Raw genomic sequence first — 22,500 nt, 5'->3', positions numbered from 1 at the left:
ACTACTGTAGTGGCTCTGGATCAGAGAGTCTGCTAAATGACTCACTACTGTAGTGGCTCTGGATCAGAGAGTCTGCTAAATGACTCACTGCTGTAGTGGCTCTGGATCAGAGAGTCTGCTAAATGACTCACTACTGTAGTGGCTCTGGATCAGAGAGTCTGTTAAATGACTCACTACTGTAGTGGCTCTGGATCAGAGAGTCTGTTAAATGACTCACTACTGTAGTGGCTCTGGATCAGAGAGTCTGTTAAATGACTCACTACTGTAGTGGCTCTGGATCAGAGAGTCTGTTAAATGACTCACTACTGTAGTGGCTCTGGATCAGAGAGTCTGTTAAATGACTCACTACTGTAGTGGCTCTGGATCAGAGAGTCTGCTAAATGACTCACTACTGTAGTGGCTCTGGATCAGAGAGTCTGTTAAATGACTCACTACTGTAGTGGCTCTGGATCAGAGAGTCTGCTAAATGACTCACTGCTGTAGTGGCTCTGGATCAGAGAGTCTGCTAAATGACTCACTACTGTAGTGGCTCTGGATCAGAGAGTCTGTTAAATGACTCACTACTGTAGTGGCTCTGGATCAGAGAGTCTGTTAAATGACTCACTACTGTAGTGGCTCTGGATCAGAGAGTCTGCTAAATGACAGGGCAGCCCGTCAGGAAGTCCAGGACCCAGTTGTTCAAGGTGGCTCAAGATTAATGATGAGCTTGGAGGGTACTGTGGTGCTGAATGCTGAGCTGTAGTCAATGAACAGCATTCTCACATAGGTATTCCTCTTGTCCAGATGGGTTAGGGCAGTGTGCAGTGTGGTTGAGATTGCGTCGTCTGTGGACCTATTGGGGCGGTAAGCAAATTGGAGTGGGTCTAGGGTGTCAGGTAGGGTGGAGGTGATATGGTCCTTGACTAGTCTCTCTAAGCACTTCATGATGACGGAAGTGAGTATAGTTCAGTTGCTTTCTTGGCTACAGGTTACCTCATGTCCTATATCCCAAGAGAGCCATGAAATATAAATAGAGTATGTTACAGTCCCTCATGTCTCTCTGGAAGGAGATCCTTGGGAATACAGGACAAGATGTTCAAAATGTCTGTGAAGAACTCTTGCCAGCTGGTCAGTGCTCTGAGAGGGTGTCCTGTTATTCAGTGCTCTGAGAGGGTGTCATGTTATTCAGTGCTCTGAGAGGGTGTCCTGTTATTCAGTGCTCTGAGAGGGTGTCCTGTTATTCAGTGTTATTCAGTGCTCTGAGAGGGTGTCCTGTTATTCAGTGTTCTGAGAGGGTGTCCTGTTATTCAGTGCTCTGAGAGGGTGTCCTGTTATTCAGTGCTCTGAGAGCGTGTCCTGTTATTCAGTGCTCTGAGAGGGTGTCCTGTTATTCAGTGCTCTGAGAGGGTGTCCTGTTATTCAGTGCTCTGAGAGGGTGTCCTGTTATTCAGTGCTCTGAGAGGGTGTCCTGTTATTCAGTGCTCTGAGAGGGTGTCCTGTTATTCAGTGCTCTGAGAGGGTGTCCTGTTATTCAGTGCTCTGAGAGGGTGTCCTGTTATTCAGTGCTCTGAGAGGGTGTCCTGTTATTCAGTGCTCTGAGAGGGTGTCCTGTTATTCAGTGTTCTGAGAGGGTGTCCTGTTATTCAGTGCTCTGAGAGGGTGTCCTGTTATTCAGTCAGGCCAAGTGGCCTTGCGAAAAGTCGTACTACACTACAGAATCAGGAGAGGCCCCTGCCCTCTGGGCCGTTCTGACTGCCTCACACTACTGAATCCCTGTCCCCCCCCCTGTCCCTCTCCTCCAGCCCTCCAGCCCACCCGTTGCTGATATTGTCTGTGTTCCTCCCAGGTCTGATCCGGTCCCGGGTACGAGGGGCGGGAGCTGCCTCTGCCCCAATCCTGACCTTCCTGGACAGCCACTGTGAGGTCAACACTGACTGGCTTCAGCCCATGATACAGAGGGTCAAAGAGGTACACACACACACACACACACACACACACACACACACACACACACACACACACACACACACACACACACACACACACACACACACACACACACACACACACACACACACACACACACGCACACACTACACACACACACACCATACAGCACCCACACGCGCACACACGCACACACGCACACACGCACGCACACACGCACACACGCACACACGCACACAGCACACAGCACACAGCACACAGCACACAGCACACAGCACACAGCACACAGCACACAGCACACAGCACACAGCACACAGCACACCACACACCACACCACACACCACACACACTCACACACTACACACACACACACACACAGCACACACACACACACACACACACACACACACACACACACACACACACACACACACACACACACACACACACACACACACACACACACACACACACACACACACACACACATGAAGGGTCAAGCTGGTACACTCCATCCTCTGTCTGTCAGTCACACTCTTAAATTAGACACATAATCATCTCTCAGCATATAACAGCTAGCATGGCCCTCTCTCTCTCTCTCTCTCTCTCTCTCTCTCTCTCTCTCTCTCTCTCTCTCTCTCTCTCTCTCTCTCTCTCTCTCTCTCTCTCTCTCTCTCTCTCTCTCTCTCTCTCTCTCATACACACCCACATACACATATTCACATCCCTGTGAGGGAGTGACTTGCTTTTTGTGAAGAGACCCTCATCAGTCACTCCTGGCCTGGCTGTGTTGTGCCTGGCTCCATGTCCTGTTCTCCAGAGAGGCTTCACTGTGGCTGGGTTCTGACCTTCACAGCTGCTCCCATAACACTTCTCTTCTCCCTCCCTCCCACCCCAACACCGTTCTCCCTCCCACCCCAACACCGTTCTCCCTCACTCCCCACCCCAACACAGTTCTCCCTCACTCCCCACCCCAACACCGTTCTCCCTCCCTCCTCCCACCCCAACACCGTTCTCCCTCACTCCCCACCCCAACACCGTTCTCCCTCCCACCCCAACACCGTTCTCCCTCACTCCCCACCCCAACACCGTTCTCCCTCACTCCCCACCCCAACACCGTCTCCCTCACTCCCCACCCCAACACCGTTCTCCCTCCCTCCCCAACACCGTTCTCCCTCCCTCCCCACCCCAATACAGTTCTCCCTCCCCACCCCAATACAGTTCTCCCTCACTCCCCACCCCAACACCGTTCTCCCTCACTCCCCACCCCAACACCGTTCTCCCCTCCCTCCCACCCCAACACCGTTCTCCCTCCCTCCCCACCCCAACACCGTTCTCCCTCCCTCCCCACCCCCAACACCGTTCTCCCTCCCTCCCCACCCCAACACCGTTCTCCCTCCCTCCCACCCCAACACCGTTCTCCCTCCCTCCCCACCCCAATACAGTTCTCCCTCCCCACCCCAATACAGTTCTCCCTCACTCCCCACCCCAACACCGTTCTCCCTCACTCCCCACCCCAACACCGTTCTCCCTCCCTCCCCATCCCAACACCGTTCTCCCTCCCTCCCCACCCCAACACCGTTCTCCCTCCCTCCCCCACCCCAACACCGTTCTCCCTCCCTCCCCACCCCAACACCGTTCTCCCTCCCTCCCCACCCCAACACCGTTCTCCCTCCCTCCCCACCCCAACACAGTTCTCCCTCCCTCCCCACCCCAACACCGTTCTCCCTCACTCCCCACCCCAACACCGTTCTCCCTCCCACCCCAACACCGTTCTCCCTCCTCCCCACCCCAACACCGTTCTCCCTCACTCCCCACCCCAACACCGTTCTCCCTCCCACCCCAACACCGTTCTCCCTCCCACCCCAACACCGTTCTCCCTCCTCCCCACCCCAACATCGTTCTCCCTCCCTCCCCACCCCAATACAGTTCTCCCTCACTCCCCACCCCAACACCATTCTCCCTCCCACCCCAACACCGTTCTCCCTCACTCCCAACCCCAAAACCATTCTCCCTCCCTCCCCAACACCGTTCTCCCTCCCTCCCCACCCCAACACCGTTCTCCCTCCCTCCACACCCCAACACCGTTCTCCCTCCCTCCCCACCCCAATACAGTTCTCCCTCCCCACCCCAATACCGTTCTCCCTCACTCCCCACCCCAACACCGTTCTCCCTCCCTCCCACCCCAACACCGTTCTCCCTCCTCCCCACCCCAACACCGTTCTCCCTCCCTCCCCACCCCAACACTGTTCTCTCTCACTCCCCACCCCAACACCGTTCTCCCTCCCTCCCACCCCAACACCGTTCTCCCTCCCTCCCCACCCCCAATACAGTTCTCCCTCCCCACCCCAATACAGTTCTCCCTCACTCCCCACCCCAACACCGTTCTCCCTCACTCCCCACCCCAACACCGTTCTCCCTCCCTCCCCACCCCAACACCGTTCTCCCTCCCTCCCCACCCCAACACCGTTCTCCCTCCCTCCCCACCCCAACACAGTTCTCCCTCCCTCCCCACCCCAACACCGTTCTCCCTCACTCCCCACCCCAACACCGTTCTCCCTCACTCCCCACCCCAACACCGTTCTCCCTCACTCCCCACCCCAACACCGTTCTCCCTCCCACCCCAACACCGTTCTCCCTCACTCCCCACCCCAACATCGTTCTCCCTCCCTCCCCACCCCAATACAGTTCTCCCTCACTCCCCACCCCAACACCATTCTCCCTCCCTCCCACCCCAACACCGTTCTCCCTCCCTCCCACCCCAACACCGTTCTCCCTCACTCCCCACCCCAACACCGTTCTCCCTCCCTCCCCACCCCAACACCGTTCTCCCTCACTCCCCACCCCAACACCGTTCTCCCTCCCACCCCAACACCGTTCTCCCTCACTCCCCACCCCAACACCGTTCTCCCTCACTCCCCCACCCCAACACCGTTCTCCCTCACTCCCCACCCCAACACCGTTCTCCCTCACTCCCCACCCTAACACCGTTCTCCCTCCCTCCCCACCCCAACACCGTTCTCCCTCACTCCCCACCCCAACACCGTTCTCCCTCATTCCCCACCCCAACACCGTTCTCCCTCTCTCCCCACCCCAAAACCGTTCTCCCTCACTCCCCACCCCAACACTGTTCTCCCTCATTCCCCACCCCAACACCGTTCTCCCTCACTCCCCACCCCAACACCGTTCTCCCTCCCTCCCCACCTCAACACCTCTCTCTCTCCATCACTCCATCACTCCCCACCTCAACACCTCTCTCTCTCCATCACTCCCCACCTCAACACAGTTCTCCCTCCCTTCCTCTCTCCCTCACTCCACACCTCAACACCTTTCTCTCTCCATCACTCCCCACCTCAACACTTCTCTCTCTCCCACACTCCCCACCTCAACACCTCTCTCTCTCTCCATCACTCCCCACGTCAACACCTCTCTCTCCATCACTCCCTACCTCAACACCTCTCTCCCTTTCCCTCCCTCACTCCCCACCTCAACACCTCTCTCCTCTCCCTCACTCCCCACCTCAACACAGTTCTCCCTCCCTTCCTCTCTCCCTCACTCCCCACATCAACACCTCTCTCTCCATCACTCCCCACCTCAACACCTCTCTCTCCCTCACTCCCCACCTCAACACCTCTCTCTCTCCATCACTCCCCACCTCAACACCTCTCTCTCCCTCACTCCCCACCTCAACACCTCTCTCTCTCCATCACTCCCCACCTCAACACCTCTCTCTCTCTTTCCCTCACTCCCCACCTCAACACCTCTCTCTCTCTTTCCCTCACTCCCCACCTCAACACCTCTCTCTCTCTTTCCCTCACTCCCCACCTCAACACCTCTCTCTCTCCATCACTCTCCACCTCAACACCTCTCTCTCCCTCACTCCCCACCTCAACACCTTTCTCTCTCCATCACTCCCCACCTCAACACCTCTCTCTCTCTCCCACACTCCCCACGTCAACACCTCTCTCTCCATCACTCCCTACCTCAACACCTCTCTCTCTTTCCCTCCCTCACTCCCCACCTCAACACCTCTCTCCTCTCCCTCACTCCCCACCTCAACACAGTTATCCCTCCCTTCCTCTCTCCCTCACTCCCCACGTCAACACCTCTCTCCATCACTCCCCACCTCAACACCTCTCTCTCCCTCACTCCCCACCTCAACACCTCTCTCTCTCCATCACTCCCCACCTCAACACCTCTCTCTCTCTTTCCCTCACTCCCCACCTCAACACCTCTCTGTCTCTTTCCCTCACTCCCCACCTCAACACCTCTCTCTCTCCATCACTCTCCACCTCAACACCTCTCTCTCCCTCACTCCCCACCTCAACACCTCTCTCCCTCACTCCCCACCTTAACACCTCTATCTCTCTCTCCATCACTCCCCACCTTAACACCTCTCTCTCTCCATCACTCCCCACCTCAACACCTCTCTCTTTCCCTCACTCCCCACCTCAACACCTCTCTCTCTCCATCACTCCCCACCTCAACACCTCTCTCTCTCCCTCACTCCCCCACCTTAACACCTCTCTCTCTCCCTCACTCCCCACCTTAACACCTCTCTCTCTCCCTCACTCCCCACCTCAACACCTCTCTCTCTCCCTCACTCCCCACCTCAACACCTCTCTCTCTCCCCTGACTCCCCACCTCAACACCTCTCTCTCCCTCACTCCCCACCTCAACACCTCTCTCTCTCCATCACTCCCCACCTCAACACCTCTCTCTCTCCCTCCTCCCCACCTCAACACCTCTCTCTCTATCACTCCCCACCTCAACACCTCTCTCTCCCTCACTCCCCACCTCAACACCTCTCTCTCTATCACTCCCCACGTCAACACCTCTCTCTCCATCACTCCCCACCTCAACACCTCTCTCTCTCCCTCACTCCCCACCTCAACACCTCTCTCTCTTTCCCTCACTCCCCACCTCAACATCTCTCTCTCTATCACTCCCCACCTCAACACCTCTCTCTCTATCACTCCCCACCTCAACACCTCTCTCTCCCTCACTCCCCACCTCAACACCTCTCTCACTCTATCACTCCCCACCTCAACATCTCTCTCTCTATCACTCCCCACCTCAACACCTCTCTCTCTATCACTCCCCACCTCAACACCTCTCTCTCTCCATCACTCCCCACCTCAACATCTCTCTCTCTATCACTCCCCAGCTCAACACCTCTCTCCATCACTCCCCACCTCAACACCTCTCTCTCTATCACTCCCCACCTCAACACCTCTCTCTCTCTATCACTCCCCACCTCAACATCTCTCTCTCTATCACTCCCCACCTCAACACCTCTCTCTATCACTCCCCACCTCAACACCTCTCTCCATCACTCCCCACCTCAACACCTCTCTCTCTATCACTCCCCACCTCAACACCTCTCTCTCTATCACTCCCCACCTCAACACCTCTCTCTCTCCATCACTCCCCACCTCAACACCTCTCTCCATCACTCCCCACCTCAACACATCTCTCTCTCCATCACTCCCCACCTCAACACCTCTCTCTCCCTCATTCCCCACCTCAACACCTCTCTCTCTCTTTCCCTCACTCCCCACCTCAACACCTCTCTCTCTTTCCCTCACTCCCCACCTCAACACCTCTCTCTCCATCACTCCCCCCACCTCAACACCTCTCTCTCTCCCTCACTCCCCACCTCAACACCTCTCTCTCTCAATCACTCCCCACCTCAACACCTCTCTCCCTCACTCCCCACCATAACACCTCTATCTCTCTCTCCATCTCCATTTATAATTACAAATAAATATGGGTTGTATTTACAATGGTGTTTGTTCTTCACTGGTTGCCCTTTTCTCGTGGCAACAGGTCACACATCTTGCTGCTGTGATGGAACACTGTGATATTTCACCCAGTAGATATGGGAGTTTATGAAAATTGGGTTTTGTTTTATAATTCTTTGTGGGGACTGTGTAATCTCCCAGGACATCCCATCATATTCTACACCACCAGATCACTATCATTCCCCCAATCACTTCTCTGCTACGGGGCATCTGGGACTCAATGAACTTCCTCCTTCCCTCCAGACATGTTTCAGTGCACCAGAGATAACCACGGTCCTCCTCTCTTTGCAGTCAGTCTGGGGACAACATCAGGCCTCTATCTCTGGCATCACATCACCCAGAGAGGAATGGCTGGAGGAATGTGACACAGGGTTCAGAAAAACAAACACGATAACGACCTTTAGGTCCGACAGAGGACTGTGACTGTCCCTTCTCTCCTGCATATGCCTCTGAATACAGAGCTGAATGTGACATCACACCGTGATGATGGAAGGAAAACTAAGGAGAAATGCATATATGAAGAGGGGGGTAGAGGGGGGAGAGGGGGGAGAGAGGGAGAGGGGGGAGAGAGGGGACAAAGAGCGAGGGAGCGAGAGGAGAGAGAGAAAGAGACGGGGGAGAGAGGGAGAAAGAAAGAGGGGAGAGGGGAGAAAGGGAGAGGGAGGGAGAAAGAGAGGGGGAGAGAGGGAGGGGAAGGGAGAGAGAGAGAGAAAGAAAGGGGGGAGAGAGAGAGAGAAAGAGAGGAGGGAGAGAGAGAGAGAGAGAGAGAGAGAGAGAGAAAGGGGAGAGGGGGAGAAAGGAAGAAGGAGGGAGAAAGAGATGGGAGAAAGAGAGAGATTATGACATTATTGATATCCATTTGGAAGTGTACTCTTGCTTTGAGAGATCAGAGTGATCATTAAACAGCCCTATAAAATGAATATTGTTTCAAGCTGTTGAGAGGGGCTCTTCACAATGCTGGCTAAGTGTTGTTTCATGCTCTCTTCTCCCCACCCCTCCTTCTCCTCTCTCTCTTCTCCTTTCCTCTCTCCACCTCTCCTCTCATTCTCCTCTCTCTCTTCTCCTCTCTCTCTCCACCTCTCCTCTCCACCTCTCCTCTCCCCACCTCTCCTTCTCCTCTCTCTCTTCTCCTTTCCTCTCTCCACCTCTCCTCTCCCCACCCCTCCTTCTCCTCTCTCTCTTCTTTCCTCTCTCCACCTCTCCTCTCCCCACCCCTCCTTCTCCTCTCTCTCTTCTCCTTTTCTCTCTCCACCACTCCTCTCCCCACCCCTCCTTCTCCTCTCTCTCTTCTCCTTTCCTCTCTCCACCTCTCCTCTCCCCACCCCTCCTTCTCCTCTCTCTCTTCTCCTCTCCTCTCTCCACCTCTCCTCTCCCCACCCCTCCTTCTCCTCTCTCTTTTCTCCTTTCCTCTCTCCACCTCTCCTCTCTCTCTTCTCCTGTCCTCTCTCCACCTCTCCTCTCCCCACCCCTCCTTCTCCTCTCTCTCTTCTCCTCTCCTCTCTCCACCTCTCCTCTCCCCACCCCTCCTTCTCCTCTCTCTCTTCTCCTGTCCTCTCTCCACCTCTCCTCTCCTCTCCTCTCCTCTCCTCTCCTCTCCTCTCCTCTCCTCTCCTCTCCTCTCTCCTCTCCTCTCTCTCCTCTCCTCTCCTCTCTCTCCTCTCCTCTCTCCTCTCCTCTCCTCTCCTCTCTCTGCATTGCTTAACTACCTGAACCAATGCCACAGAGTTCACACTGGGTTCAATCTCTCTATGCAAAGAACAAGGACTGCATCCCAAATGGTGCCCTATGGGCCTGGTCTAAAGTAGTGCACTATATAGGGAATAGGGCTCTGGTCTAAAGTAGTGTACTATATAGGGAATAGGGCTCTGGTCTAAAGTAGTGCACTATATAGGGAATAGGGCTCTGGTCTAAAGTAGTGCACTATATAGGGAATAGGGCTCTGGTCTAAAGTAGTGTACTATATAGGGAATAGGGCTCTGGTCTAAAGTAGTGCACTATATAGGGAATAGGGCTCTGGTCTAAAGTAGTGTACTATATAGGGAATAGGGCTCTGGTCTAAAGTAGTGCACTATATAGGGAATAGGGCTCTGGTCTAAAGTAGTGTACTATATAGGGAATAGGGCTCTGGTCTATAGTAGTGCACTATATAGGGAATAGGGCTCTGGTCTAAAGTAGTGTACTATATAGGGAATAGGGCTCTGGTCTAAAGTAGTGTACTATATAGGGAATAGGGCTCTGGTCTAAAGTAGTGTACTATATAGGGAATAGGGCTCTGGTCTAAAGTAGTGTACTATATAGGGAATAGGGCTCTGGTCTAAAGTAGTGTACTATATAGGGAATAGGGCTCTGGTCTATAGTAGTGTACTATATAGGGAATAGGGCTCTGGTCTAAAGTAGTGTACTATATAGGGAATAGGGCTCTGGTCTAAAGTAGTGTACTATATAGGGAATAGTGCTCTGGTCTAAAGTAGTGTACTATATAGGGAATAGGGCTCTGGTCTAAAGTAGTGCACTATATAGGGAATAGGGCTCTGGTCTAAAGTAGTGTACTATATAGGGAATATGGAGCCCTTGGGGAAGCAGTCAGGGCTCTAATTGGAAACAGTCTGTTTGATTTTCTCTTTGTAAAGCTAATCCTTCGTAAGATACACACACACACGCTGACTCACAAACACAGACTCAGAAACGCACACTCACAAACACACCACCCGCAAACACACACTCACAAACACACACTCACACACTCCCAAACACACACTCCCAAACACACATTCACAAACACACACTCACAAACACACACTCACAAACACACACTCACACACTCCCAAACACACACTCCCAAACACACACTCACAAACACACACTCACACACTCCCAAACACACACTCCCAAACACACACTCCCAAACACACACTCACACACTCCCAAACACACACTCACAAACACACATTCACACACTCCCAAACACACACTCACAAACACACACTCACAAACACACTCCCAAACACACACTCCCAAACACACACTCCCAAACACACACTCACACACTCTCAAACACACACTCACAAACACACACTCACACACTCCCAAACACACACTCCCAAACACACACTCCCAAACACACACTCACAAACACACACTCACAAACACACACTCACAAACACACACTCACACACTCCCAAACACACACTCCCAAACACACACTCCCAAACACACACTCCCACACTCCCAAACACACATTCCCAAACACACATTCACACAGTCCCAAACACACAGTCCCAAACACACACTCACACACTCCCAAACACACACTCCCAAACACACACTCCCAAACACACACACCCAAACACACACACCCAAACACACACTCACAAACACACACTCACAAGCACACACTCACACACACCCAAACACACACACCCAAACGCACACTCCCAAACACACACTCACACACTCCCAAACACACACTCCCAAACACACACTCCCAAACACACACACCCAAACACACACACCCAAACACACACTCACAAACACACACTCACAAGCACACACTCACACACACCCAAACACACACACCCAAACGCACACTCCCAAACACACACTCCCAAACACACACTCCCAAACACACACTCACACACACCCAAACACACACACCCAAACACACACTCCCAAACACACATTCACACACTCCCAAACACACATTCACACACACATTCACACACTCCCAAACACACACTCCCACACACACTGGTTTCAGACCAAGTATCAGCAGCACTCCTCTGTGCTGCGTCTCCTCCAGGGTTCCTGTTACTGATGAGGAGAAGCTTTCAGACCAAGTATCAGCAGTCAAAGGTCACTAAAACACAGTTCAATACATAGTTGGTTAAAGTCACATGACGCGCACCCGATGATGTCATCCGTGGCCACCAGACGACGTCATCGGAAACACTTGTCTCCCTCTATCTTTGTTACGACGAAACACAGAAACCCGTTTTCACACACTATTGATGATGCTGAGAAGGGCCCTCTTCCTGCTCTGGTAGCCATGGTAACCACATGGAAACACTTAGTGATAAACGCCATAACGTTCTGTACATTACCTTTGAAATACTTGACGACACAGCGAGACAAGGCGGAGACGAGTCCCTTTGCGGAGTTCATTTTATACCACAGTTGCCAAAGGACACAATACTAAAACGTTAATCGGTAGAAATTAAACATTATCTTTAATCGTTTATTTTTTATAAGAGAATTCATACTTTCTTATGTTTAAGTTTTAGTTGCTAGAGACGCGACCCAGTCGTTGGTTCGTTTAGTTTGATGTTTAAAGACGCGACCCAGTCGTTGGTTCGTTTAGTTTGATGTTTAAAGACGCGACCCAGTCGTTGGTTCGTTTAGTTTGATGTTTAAAGACGCGACCCAGTCGTTGGTTCGTTTAGTTTGATGTTTAAAGACGCGACCCAGTCGTTGGTTCGTTTAGTTTGATGTTTAAAGACGCGACCCAGTCGTTGGTTCGTTTAGTTTGATGTTTAAAGACGCGACCCAGTCGTTGGTTCGTTTAGTTTGATGTTTAAAGACACGACCCAGTCGTTGGTTCGTTTAGTTTGATGTTTAAAGACACGACCCAGTCGTTGGTTCGTTTAGTTTGATGTTTAAAGACGCGACCCAGTCGTTGGTTCGTTTAGTTTGATGTTTAAAGACGCGACCCAGTCGTTGGTTCGTTTAGTTTGATGTTTAAAGACGCGACCCAGTCGTTGGTTCGTTTAGTTTGATGTTTAAAGACGCGACCCAGTCGTTGGTTCGTTTAGTTTGATGTTTAAAGACGCGACCCAGTCGTTGGTTCGTTTAGTTTGATGTTTAAAGACGCGACCCAGTCGTTGGTTCGTTTAGTTTGATGTTTAAAGACGCGACCCAGTCGTTGGTTCGTTTAGTTTGATGTTTAAAGACGCGACCCAGTCGTTGGTTCGTTTAGTTTGATGTTTAAAGACGCGACCCAGTCGTTGGTTCGTTTAGTTTGATGTTTAAAGACGCGACCCAGTCGTTGGTTCGTTTAGTTTGATGTTTAAAGACGCGACCCGGTCGTTGGTTCGTTTAGTTTGATGTTTAAAGACGCGACCCAGTCGTTGGTTCGTTTAGTTTGATGTTTAAAGACGCGACCCAGTCGTTGGTTCGTTTAGTTTGATGTTTAAAGACGCGACCCGGTCGTTGGTTCGTTTAGTTTGATGTTTAAAGACGCGACCCAGTCGTTGGTTCGTTTAGTTTGATATTTAAAGACGCGACCCAGTCGTTGGTTCGTTTAGTTTGATGTTTTACGTCGGGCCCTCATACCACCCTCATGGAGTCTGTTTCTGACCGTTTGAGCAGACACATGCACATTTGTGGCCTGCTGGAGGTCATTTTGCAGGGCTCTGGCAGTGTTCCTCCTGCTCCTCCTTGCACAAAGGCGGAGATAGCGGTCCTGCTGCTGGGTTGTTGCCCTCCTACGGCCTCCTCCACGTCTCCTGATGTACTGGCCTGTCTCCTGGTAGCGCCTCCATTCTCTGGACACTACGCTGACAGACACAGCAAACCTTCTTGCCACAGCTCGCATTGATGTGCCATCCTGGATGAGCTGCACTACCTGAGCCACTTGTGTGGGTTGTAGACTCCGTCTCATGCTACCACTAGAGTGAAAGCACCGCCAGCATTCAAAAGTGACCAAAACATCAGCCAGGAAGCATAGGAACTGAGAATGACGTCATCGTTTTGAGCCCTACCCACAGAGTGGTTAAACTACGGCATGCCACATGGTTCAATGTGCCAGTCAATCAGCACAGTCTACTTTTTCGTTTTTTTTTCTCAAATGGACTCCGTCTAGGAGCAAGAACTGGGATCATGTATCCTGTACTAATGCTGATTTAAAAATGTTTAAAAAAGAGGAACGGAGAGAAATGTACAATACGGCAAACGTAGCAAACGAGGCGTTTGTGGTGAGGACACGGGGGCAAGCGACTCTGGATAAGCAGCTGCTGATGGTGGCAGAGAGACACTTCTCAAATCCTCTCTTCTCTTCACCATCAGCTGCTGATGAGGCGTTTGTGGTGAGGACACGGGGGCCGCCATCTTTTTGCACCTTCGCCATTATGTGTGACCGTGCCCTGTGTGTCCCTGTCTCTCTCTCCTCTCCCCAGGACCGTACCCGGGTGGTCAGCCCCATCATCGATGTCATCAGCCTGGACAACTTTGCCTACTTGGCAGCTTCAGCTGACTTGAGGGGAGGTCAGTACTCAGAACACAACCTCTAACCTGTGGGTACTATCCTCGTAAACACAACCTCTAACCTGTGGGTACTATCCTCGTAAACACAACCTCTAACCTGTGGGTACAATCCTCGTAAACACAACCTCTAACCTGTGGGTACTATCCTCGTAAACACAACCTCTAACCTGTGGGTACAATCCTCGTAAACACAACCTCTAACCTGTGGGTACTATCCTCATAAACACAACCTCTAACCTGTGGGTACTATCCTCATAAACACAACCTCTAACCTGTGGGTACTATCCTCGTAAACACAACCTCTAACCTGTGGGTACTATCCTCGTAAACACAACCTCTAACCTGTGGGTACTATCCTCGTAAACACAACCTCTAACCTGTGGGTACTATTCTCGTAAACACAACCTCTAACCTGTGGGTACTATCCTCGTAAACACAACCTCTAACCTGTGGGTACTATCCTCGTAAACACAACCTCTAACCTGTGGGTACTATCGTCGTAAACACAACCTCTAACCTGTGGGTACTATCCTCGTAAACACAACCTCTAACCTGTGGGTACTATCCTCGTAAACACAACCTCTAACCTGTGGGTACTATCCTCGTAAACACAACCTCTAACCTGTGGGTACTATCGTCGTAAACACAACCTCTAACCTGTGGGTACTATCCTCGTAAACACAACCTCTAACCTGTGGGTACTATCCTCGTAAACACAACCTCTAACCTGTGGGTACTATCCTCGTAAACACAACCTCTAACCTGTGGGTACTATCCTCGTAAACACAACCTCTAACCTGTGGGTACTATCCTCATAAACACAACCTCTAACCTGTGGGTAATATCCTCGTAAACACAACCTCTAACCTGTGGGTACTATCGTCGTAAACACAACCTCTAACCTGTGGGTACTATCCTCGTAAACACAACCTCTAACCTGTGGGTACTATCCTCGTAAACACAACCTCTAACCTGTGGGTACTATCCTCGTAAACACAACCTCTAACCTGTGGGTACTATCCTCGTAAACACAACCTCTAACCTGTGGGTACAATCCTCGTAAACACAACCTCTAACCTGTGGGTACAATCCTCGTAAACACAACCTCTAACCTGTGGGTACTATCCTCGTAAACACAACCTCTAACCTGTGGGTACTATCCTCGTAAACACAACCTCTAACCTGTGGGTACTATTCTCGTAAACACAACCTCTAACCTGTGGGTACTATCCTCGTAAACACAACCACGCACAGCAGTCACTTTCACTTGCCATCTCATACATTCTCTCTTTTCTCTCAGGGTTTGACTGGAGTTTACACTTTAAATGGGAACAGATTCCCATCGAACAGAAGATGTCCAGGAATGATCCTACTCTGCCTATCAGGTAGCTAGATATGTTACATATTACAGTAGTTATATTGTGGTGGTCCCCACTCTACCTATCAGGTAATTACAGTAGTTATATTGTGGTGGTCCCCACTCTGCCTATCAGGTAATTACAGTAGTTATATTGTGGTGGTCTCCACTCTACCTATCAGGTCATTACAGTAGTTATATTGTGGTGGTCCCCACTCTGCCTATCAGGTAATTACAGTAGTTATATTGTATTGGTCCCCACTCTGCCTATCAGGTAATTACAGTAGTTATATTGTGGTGGTCTCCACTCTACCTATCAGGTAATTACAGTAGTTATATTGTGGTGGTCCCCACTCTGCCTATCAGGTAATTACAGTAGTTATATTGTGGTGGTCCCCACTCTGCCTATCAGGTAATTACAGTAGTTATATTGTAGTGGTCTCCACTCTGCCTATCAGGTAATTACAGTAGTTATATTGTGGTGGTCTCCACTCTGCCTATCAGGTAATTACAGTAGTTATATTGTGGTGGTCCCCACCCTGCCTATCAGGTAATTACAGTAGTTATATTGTGGTGGTCCCCACTCTGCCTATCAGGTAATTACAGTAGTTATATTGCGGTGGTCCCCACTCTGCCTATCAGGTAATTACAGTAGTTATATTGTAGTGGTCTCCACTCTGCCTATCAGGTAATTACAGTAGTTATATTGTGGTGGTCCCCACCCTGCCTATCAGGTAATTACAGTAGTTATATTGTGGTGGTCCCCACCCTGCCTATCAGGTAATTACTGTAGTTATATTGTGGTGGTCCCCACCCTGCCTATCAGGTAATTACAGTAGTTATATTGTATTGGTCCCCACTCTGCCTATCAGGTAATTACAGTAGTTATATTGTGGTGGTCCCCACTCTACCTATCAGGTAATTACAGTAGTTATATTGTATTGGTCCCCACTCTGCCTATCAGGTAATTACAGTAGTTATATTGTGGTGGTCCCCACTCTGCCTATCAGGTAATTACAGTAGTTATATTGTGGTGGTCCCCACTCTGCCTATCAGGTAATTACAGTAGTTATATTGTGGTGGTCCCCACTCTGCCTATCAGGTAATTACAGTAGTTATATTGTGGTGGTCCCCACTCTGCCTATCAGGTAATTAACCCTAACCCCACTCTTCCTCCTTTGTCTCTCCTGTATGGGCCAGTAAAATATCTTAGAATCACAAGGTGAATATGGCATTTAACACTTCTTTCCATAGTACCATCAACTCCTGTGTTCCAATGACACGTTGTGTTAGCTAATCCTAGTTTGTCATTTTGAAAGGTTAATTGATCATTAGAAAACCATTTTTGCAATTATGTTGGCACAGTAAAAACTGTTGTTCTGATTAAAGAAGCAATAAAATGGGCCTTCTATAGACTAGTTGAGTATCTGGAGTATCAGCATTAGTGGGTTCGATTACAGGCTCAAAATGGCCAGAAGCAAATTACTTTCTTCTGAAACTCGTCAGTCTATTCTTGTTCTGAGAAATGATGGCTATTCTATGCGAGAAATTGCCAAGAAACTGAATATCTCGTACAACGCTGTGTACTACTCCCTTCAGAGAACAGCACAAACTGGCTCTAACCAGAATAGAAAGAGGAGTGGGAGGCCCCAACTGAGCAAGAGAACAAGTACATTAGAGTGTCAAGTTTGAGAAACACAAGTCCTCAACTGGCAGCTTCATTAAATAGTACCCACAAAACACCAGTCTCAATATGTGTGTATCAGACAGTCTGTCCTCCTGTGTGTATCAGACAGTCTGTCCTCCTGTGTTCTCTGCTACAGAACTCCAGTGATTGCAGGAGGGATCTTTGTGATGGACAAGAGCTGGTTCAACCACCTGGGGCAGTATGACACTCACATGGACATCTGGGGAGGAGAGAACTTTGGTGAGATCACTGGGGGAGGGGAGGGGGGGGAGGGGGGGACTTTGGTGAGATCACTGAGCGGATGTGCGTGCTTGACTTTTGTTTAATTCACTGAGATCGTCTCGGTCCCATCTGATTAGATATCTAGAGATAAAAAAAAACATGTCCTATGCAGATGTACCTTCATCTAATTTTAGAGCTCTGACGCTGCTGATGGTCATTAGTAGCCTATCAAACTTGCTAACTGCCTGGTACTCAGCACTCTATTGTCCCTCTAATCCACATATGTCAGAGTCAAGGCCCGCGGGCCACATCCGGCCCGCGAGAAGGTTTTTTACGGCCCCTGGGATGATCTTGATTTATTATTAGAACCGGCCCGCAGACCGCAGCAAGCCGGCAGCCCGCAGATCTTTTACACGCACCAATACTACATTTCCCACAATGCAACGGTGACGCACCGAGCAGTAGGCTGCTTCATTTCAATATTTATTGGCACAGCAGTTGTCAGCATCACAGTAAAATTAACTTTCAGATACCCATCAAAAATGGCAAAACGGAAGGTGGACACTGAGAACCGGGGGTTTCAAACAAGGTGGGAGTCGGAGTATTTGTTCACGGAGGTAGCTGGAAAACCTGTGTGTCTTCTGTGTGGAGAAAGTGTGGCGGTACTGAAAGAGTATAATCTGAGACGACATTATGAAACGAAACACGCGGACAAAAACAAGAATATGGACATGGAACAAAGGCTACAAAAGGCAGAGGAATTAAAACGAGGCCTCAAATCTCGACAGGCTCTGTTCAAAAAAGCCAAATCACAAGGCCAGGCTGCTGTCAAGGCCAGTTTTATTTTGGCAGAAGAGATCGCTAAATCAGCCCGGCCATTTACGGAGGGGGATTTCATCAAAAACTGCATGATTAAAGTTTGTGACGAAGTTTGCCCAGAAAAAGGCAACTCTTTTTAAATGTGAGTCTGAGCAGAAACACCATTGCCGAGAGAGTAGACCAGTTGTCCATCAATCTAAAAGAGCAGCTTGTGAAAAAGGGAAAAGATTTCATTGCATATTCCTTGGCTGTGGATGAGAGCACCGACATTTCTGACATTGCCCAGTTGTCAATTTTCATCCGCGGAGTGGACTCCAGCCTAAGCGTGACAGAGGAGTTTTTGGCTTTACGTCCTATGCATGGCACAACTACGGGGCATGATTTGTATGAAGAGGTGTCAAGATGTGTAAATGAGATGGAGCTGCCTTGGGAAAAACTCGTGGGTTTGACAACCGACGGAGCACCTGCGATGTGTGGACACAGGAGCGGACTGGTGGCAAAGATACGGGAAAAGATGCAAGAGGAAAACGCGACAGGTGAGCTGACAGCTTATCATTGTATCATACACCAGGAAGCGTTGTGCGGTAAAGCCTTGAAAATGGAGCATGTAATGAGCATCATCACGCGCACAGTTAACTTTATCAGAGCCAAAGGTTTGAATCACCGCCAGTTCAAGGCATTTCTGACGGAGTTAGAAACGGAGCATGGTGATTTGCCTTATCACACAGAGGTGCGATGGCTAAGCCAGGGAAAGGTGCTTCAAAGATGTTTCGAGCTTCGTGAGGAGATTTGTCTGTTCTTGGACAGCAAAGGGAAAGACACAACACAACTCCGAGACGAAATGTTTCTGTGTGAAATGGCTTTTCTGTGTGACATTACGAGTCATCTGAATGCAATGAACTTGCAGCTGCAGGGTCGGGATCGTGTCATCTCTGATATGTACAGTACAGTGAAGGCATTTAAAACCAAACTGACTCTGTGGGAGACGCAGATGCGGAAAGAAAATTTGAGCCACTTTCCCAGCTGCCAGACCATGAAAGAGAAGCTCTCTACCAGTGCGTTCCCGAGCGCACAGTTGGCTGATAAAATAGGTATGCTTGCCGCTGACTTTCGACGCCGATTTGCTGACTTTGAAGCACAAAAAAGCAGGTTGGAACTGCTCGGTAACCCATTTGCTGTTGACGTGGAAAGCTCACCACCAAACCTCCAAATGGAGTTGATTGACCTCCAATGCAATGATGCACTGAGGGCAAAATATGCGGCAGTGGGTGCTGCGGAGTTCGCCCGTTTCCTCCCCGACACAATGCCCCAGCTGCGCATCCAGGCTGCTCAAACGTTGTCTATGTTTGGCAGCACATACCTGTGTGAACAACTGTTTTCTTTGATGAACTTGAACAAAACATCACACAGAAGTCGACTTACTGCTGAACACCTCCACTCAATTCTGAGGATTTCCTCAGCTCAGAGCCTTACCCCGAACATTGATGAACTTGTGGAAAAGATGGGACACCACCAAGTATCACCCTCAACCTCAAACAAGTGAACATTACTGTGCAATCACATATTTAGAGTTTTTACTCAGTTCAAGTTTAAAAGTTAAAGTTTAATATTTGTTTTCACTGCATGTTACTTCTCCTTAAACAAAGTGTTGTTTTTGATTAATAGATTTTTGCACTTTATTTTATTGTATTTCAATCCAATTATATTTTAAAAATATTTCAGTTGAGTGGATGATAGAAAATTGCTATTATTGTTTTTTTCTTTGAAGTAAATTTAGCCCACTTTTGCTAAAATAGAAAATATAGGCTACTGATGGTGCCTTGAATACCGGTTTCTTTCATTTAATGTTCATGTTATGGGGATTTTTATATAAAGGAAATTTGTCTTTTGTGTCTGTTGAAAATTAAAGATTACTGACAGAGCCATAAGAAAATATTGCTTTATTTATCTGATCATATTGGAATATATTTGTTAGGTTTTCAGTAGGTTCAATTAGGTTCACTAGACTATATGCGTCATTTAAAAAATTTTCAATGAACATTCGAACAGTCCGGCCCTCGGCTTGTAGCTAAAATTTTTATTTGGCCCTCCGTCCATTTGACTTTGACACCCCTGGTGTAGACTATATTACATGGATTTATTGTGATGGTGTAGACTATATTACATGGATTTATTGTGATGGTGTAGACTATATTACATGGATTTATTGTGATGGTGTAGGTAGACTATATTACATGGATTTATTGTGATGGTGTAGGTAGACTATATTACATGGATTTATTGTGATGGTGTAGGTAGACTATATTACATGGATTTATTGTGGAGATGTAGACTATATTACATGGATTTATTAGACTTTTTATAACGTTCCAAAGGTTTGCTAAATGGGTTTATGTTAATTAACAGGTCAGTTACTGTGAGACCAAAGGTCTGCATCAGTGTCTTGTAGGCTGAGTGGAAGCCAGGAGATGCTAAATGGGTTTATGTTAATTAACAGGTCAGTTACTGCGAGACCAAAGGTCTGCATCAGTGTCTTGTAGGCTGAGTGGAAGCCAGGAGATGCTAAATGGGTTTATGTTAATTAACAGGTCAGTTACTGTGAGACAGACAGCTATTTGCCTGACAATCTCCGGCTGACAATATTTCACAACCGCCATGTAGGACCTCAGAGATACCAACACTATGTGGCGTGCAGGTTTAGCTTCAAAACGATTTGGGATATATAATATATATCCCTTTAAATACTTATTTTCCACCATAATTTGCAAATAAATTCATTAAATGTGATTTTCTGGATTTTTTCCCCTCATTTTGTCTGTCATAGTTGAAGTGTACCTATGATGACAATTACAGGCCTCTCTCATTTTTTTAAGTGGGAGAACTTGCACAATTGGTGGCTGACTAAATACTTTTTTTGCCCCACTGTACGTTGACAGTAACACAATCACATCAGGATTAAAATGGCAGATCATCATGCCCGTTATTTGAAAGGAAATTCTATCATTTGCCTTTATCTGGTGGAGCTTGTCTGTTAGAACTGAACAAGAGGCATCTCACACTGAGTCCTCCAACAGAACTACATGTCTGTTAGAACTGAACAAGAGGCATCTCACACTGAGTCCTCCAACAGAACTACTTGTCTGTTAGAACTGAACAAGAGGCATCTCACACTGAGTCCTCCAACAGAACTACTTGTCTGTTAGAACTGAACAAGAGGCATCTCACACTGAGTCCTCCAACAGAACTACTTGTCTGTTAGAACTGAACAAGAGGCATCTCACACTGAGTCCTCCAACAGAACTACTTGTCTGTTAGAACTGAACAAGAGGCATCTCACACTGAGTCCTCCAACAGAACTACTTGTCTGTTAGAACTGAACAAGAGGCATCTCACACTGAGTCCTCCAACAGAACTACTTGTCTGTTAGAACTGAACAAGAGGCATCTCACACTGAGTCCTCCAACAGAACTACTTGTCTGTTAGAACTGAACAAGAGGCATCTCACACTGAGTCCTCCAACAGAACTACATGTCTGTTAGAACTGAACAAGAGGCATCTCACACTGAGTCCTCCAACAGAACTACTTGTCTGTTAGAACTGAACAAGAGGCATCTCACACTGAGTCCTCCAACAGAACTACTTGTCTGATCTGCATTAGCCCTCATTAGCAGCGTTGGCCGTATACTTCATCTGGTACACATCAGTCAGAACCAGAAGCTATGGACGTTAATGGTGTCTCTCTCTGTATAATCTCCTATAAATATAACACATATCCTGTCTGTGTCTGTCTGTCCTGGTGTCACGTTTCAGAGCTGTCGCTCAGAGTGGGGATGTGTGTTGGCAGACCAGACGGTGTGTATGTGTGTGTGTATAGTCTCCTACATATTGAATATACAGTGGGGATGTGTGTTGGCAGACCAGACGGTGTGTATGTGTGTGTGTATAGTCTCCTACATATTGAATATACAGTGGGGATGTGTGTTGGCAGACCAGACGGTGTGTGTGTGTGTATAGAGTCTCCTACATATTGAATATACAGTGGGGATGTGTGTTGGCAGACCAGACGGTGTATGTGTATAGAGTCTCCTACATATTGAATATACAGTGGGGATGTGTGTTGGCAGACCAGACGGTGTATGTGTGTGTGTATAGAGTCTCCTACATATTGAATATACAGTGGGGATGTGTGTTGGCAGACCAGACGGTGTATGTGTATAGAGTCTCCTACATATTGAATATACAGTGGGGATGTGTGTTGGCAGACCAGACGGTGTGTGTGTGTGTATAGAGTCTCCTACATATTGAATATACAGTGGGGATGTGTGTTGGCAGACCAGACGGTGTATGTGTATAGAGTCTCCTACATATTGAATATACAGTGGGGATGTGTGTTGGCAGACCAGACGGTGTATGTGTGTATAGAGTCT

The 22,500-nt window shown here is 48.9% G+C and overlaps 1 protein-coding gene across 4 annotated transcripts in view; it reads right to left on the bottom strand.

Annotated features, from left to right (window-relative positions):
- Positions 1 to 22,500, bottom strand: part of smoc1 (SPARC related modular calcium binding 1) — a 586,617-nt gene that overhangs the window by 473,807 nt on the left and 90,310 nt on the right. The window lies entirely within an intron of this gene.

This window comes from Oncorhynchus gorbuscha, linkage group LG17 (genome assembly GCF_021184085.1).
Source record: "Oncorhynchus gorbuscha isolate QuinsamMale2020 ecotype Even-year linkage group LG17, OgorEven_v1.0, whole genome shotgun sequence".
In the NCBI taxonomy this organism is placed as follows: Eukaryota; Metazoa; Chordata; class Actinopteri; order Salmoniformes; family Salmonidae; genus Oncorhynchus; species Oncorhynchus gorbuscha.
This window is presented reverse-complemented; position numbering and strand designations above follow the sequence as displayed.